Here is a 3,566-nt window from a genome sequence, read left to right as displayed (position 1 = left end):
CACGGGAGCCTTTGCCAACTTTTTCAACATTCAAATAATATTAACATTATCCTCTCTCTTCCTTCCTTCCCAGACAGCAAGAGAAATAGGCTGATCATTGTATGTGGACATGTGTGGGTGGATGGGGGTGAAGCCAAAAGACGCAACAGAGTTAGCTCTTAGCCCTGAATGCTTTGGTTGCTTTACTCAGTGAATTAAATAACCTTGGTCTGGCTTCTGTGAAATTTTAGTCTCCTGTGCTCATGAACTTCCCGTTACAAGTAATCTTTTTTCATTGTTTCATCCAAACACAGCTGTTCTGGGAAGTCTTGGCCAAACAGAGAGAGTCAGTCTTTAAGGTAACTCAGTGATATCCCATGAAGAATGCTGAGTATTGGAGCTGAAGGCTTGAGGCAGGCTCACTTTTTGTAGCAAGCAGAAATGGAGAGCAATGAGTTCCCATTGAACTGTACTGCTGACCCCAAATGCTCCTGTATTTATACACAGACCGAGATTTTTCCAGGACACTGGGCTTGAATTTGAAGTCTGATGGATTGCAAGGAGTAATTTGGAGGATCACAACCTCATAGACTCTGACTGTGAGGTTATGTCTGGCCACTAATCTCTGAATCTCAATAGTTTAAAGATTTTCCAACAACAACAGAATATAGTGGCTAAAAAGACCCCCAATCTACCAAGCAACCAACCAGCCGAACAACTTCCACAGCTCACCAATTAGAGACCTCTCCTTATGGTAGTGGCTAATATGGAGACAGGCCCACATTCTGTAGGACACTGCCGGTGGAAGAAGAATTATCCTCTCACCCTCTAGATTTCACCAGGGAGGCAGGATCTGGGCCTTTTCATGGTGTTTAATTTCAGTCCCATTCCTTGGCACTGGGATACTGAGCAACCAGTTGTCCCAGAGTCCAAAGTGAGACTCCTCTAGTTGAATGTGCAGGTGTGCTCCATGTCCATGGGCAGAAGAAAGTCACTGGAAGTCATTGTGTAGGGTGGAAAGAGGAGTTTCTAAAATGCACCCTGGCCCAAAATGTTGGCAGAAGCATGAAAGAAAATAGCTGTGAGCTGGCATGGGAACCTTCCTCCCCAACAGGAGACTCACACTATCTGTAAGTTTCAAATGGTGGTTTCTACAATATTCCTAAGACTATACATAGATTCACTTTGTTAGAAGAAGTTTAACTTAGAACCAATGCATATTTTCATACTGGAAACTTTTATTTTTGCACAAGCCTGTAATGCTGTGGGCAAAATTATTCTCAGGGGAAAGATAGAAACAGATTTCAAAGATATGTGTTTAAATATATTTGAGGAAAAAAATCCACTTATTTGTTGTGAAATTACTCTTTTCTCCCCACCTCACCACTGCAATGGAAATAAATAATTTATGTTATTTTGAAAAAAACCCTGATTGCTATGAAACTAGATTTCTCCTGTTTATGTGCTCCCCCTTTCTTTTAACCTTTGGAACTTTTAAAATCTACTTTTGGAATGTTTAAATCAGTGTTTTTCCCAGGTTAAACTAGCTTTTGAACTAGTTTTAGGGTTAATTTCGGATAACTAAGTGAGTTTACTGCCAGAGCTAACACATATTCAGATATGTATATCATGTTCCTTAAGTGTCTGAAATGTGTTCAGTTTATTTTTATTTCACAGTCTTTTGACTAGCTCCTGTGTTTGAAAAACATCTCCCTTTCTAAAGCTTAGTGTCACTATGCTAGTTTTCAGCACGATTTATTCCATGAGGTTGTTGACTTTAATTATATTGTGGATACTCGGACACTGTTACTTAGTGGCTCAATTATACTTGTTTCTTGGATCAGTTCCTAGGTATTACTTAGGACTAAATGAAAAAGTAAAAATAAAGTCTTGTTTTCTCATGTGCTGTAGAACTAGTTGTTCCAAAAAGCACTTGTTTATCATGTTGAGAAATCACTTCCTAAGCCAGAGACCATGTGGTGGTTGACTAACTTACATCCTGAAACACAGAAGCAAGCTTGGAAAGGGCTGTCCAGATCAGTGAGTCCAGTTACTTGATTCTCTGGGCAACCTGGGTTTGGAAACCCTGCTCTGTCCCAGAGCTGACAGGGTTTTTTCCCTTGCTGCAGTGCTCAGTGACTCTGCTGAAGACTTTCTGGCATGAGTTGGGCACTTGGTGAGGGACACATGGATATGAATTATAGCCTTAAAGACACATAGGCTGGAAATGGGGCTTTTCCTAATGGTAAGAACTTTGGCCTCTGAAACAGACCCTGCGGGAGTACTGGAAACTAAACCTAACTGCTAGTCCATTGTCCTGTTGGAAAAGCCTTGTGAACAACACAGGGAAGCAGAGGCTTTGTGACTCCCACAGGCTGTGGTGAAAAGGTCTGTCATTTTGGGGGTGACTGCAAATCACCCTGCCTTGTTAGTCCTCTGTACCACTTCCCATAGCAATTCTTCTTCCATGAACATGGATGTCCTGGGCCATACAGAGGACTCCGCAGAGGTCTCACTGGTGTCTTATCCAGTGGCATTAACAGGTGCCCATCTCTGCTAGCACATTATCAGTAGACATCTGTCCTGGTTTTTAGCTGAAACAGAGCTGGGTTTCTTTTTAGTAGCAAGAGTAGTTCTGTGTTTTGCTTTCAGCCTGGGATTTGTTATGAGAGAAACACTGGTAACACACCAGTGTTTGTATTTTTGTCACTGGAAGTGAAGGACTTCGTGTTTCATTAGTCTACAAGCGCAAGATCTAAGGGGGTGAGGAGTATTGACATTAATAAGCTAAACTGGCATTTGGATATGCCAATGGGATATTCCATATCATATCACGTCATGTCCAGTATATTAGTGAGGGTTTCTTCCTCTCTTGCCCTCTCTGACTTTTGCTTGGGCTCTTGCTCTTCCAGGATTGCGGTTTCAGTTCGGGATTGTCGCTCCTCCAGGATCATTATCTGGGAACGGGCCAGGCTTGGTCAGTGGGTGGTGAGCAACTGCACTGGGTATCACTCATTTGCATATTTTACTACTGTTATCATGACTCCTATTTTAATATTAGTATTATTTTAAGTTTTCTATTATTAAATTGTTCTTATCTCAACCTATGAGTCTCCTTACCCTTGCCCCAATCCTCTCCCCTATCCCCTGGGGGTGGGGGGGCAGTGGGTGAACGGCTGTGTTGGCTGCTGGCCAGGGGCTAGCCCAGTGAAACTATCACAACATCTCAGAATTAGTCTTCTGTGATCACCTTTATGACTGTTGCTTCATAGTTGTTCCTTTTGTCCCTGTTTGCTTCAAGTTTATGAGCTCTTAATTTACAGCAGGATTTTTACTGCTAATCCCCTTGGAAGACATTGCATTTGCGCTATTGCATATTATCCTGTTTCTGTTATTCCAGCTTTCAAGGTTATCCTTTTCCTCCTGTATGAGCTCTCAGGCCTCACTTCCACTGTTGCTTTCTTCCTTCGTGTTATCAACAAACTTCCTCAACAAATAGTCCCTTTTTAAGCCAGTTATTAATGGAAGTATTAGATAAAACTAGTCTTGAGATAAATTAAAATAGTAATTTTTCAACATTTCTCCTT

Source organism: Antrostomus carolinensis, unplaced genomic scaffold, assembly GCF_000700745.2.
Source record: "Antrostomus carolinensis isolate BGI_N321 unplaced genomic scaffold, ASM70074v2 scaffold18772, whole genome shotgun sequence".
In the NCBI taxonomy this organism is placed as follows: domain Eukaryota; kingdom Metazoa; phylum Chordata; class Aves; order Caprimulgiformes; family Caprimulgidae; genus Antrostomus; species Antrostomus carolinensis.
The sequence above is the reverse complement of the archived record's forward strand: the minus strand, read 5'-3'. Positions refer to the sequence as shown.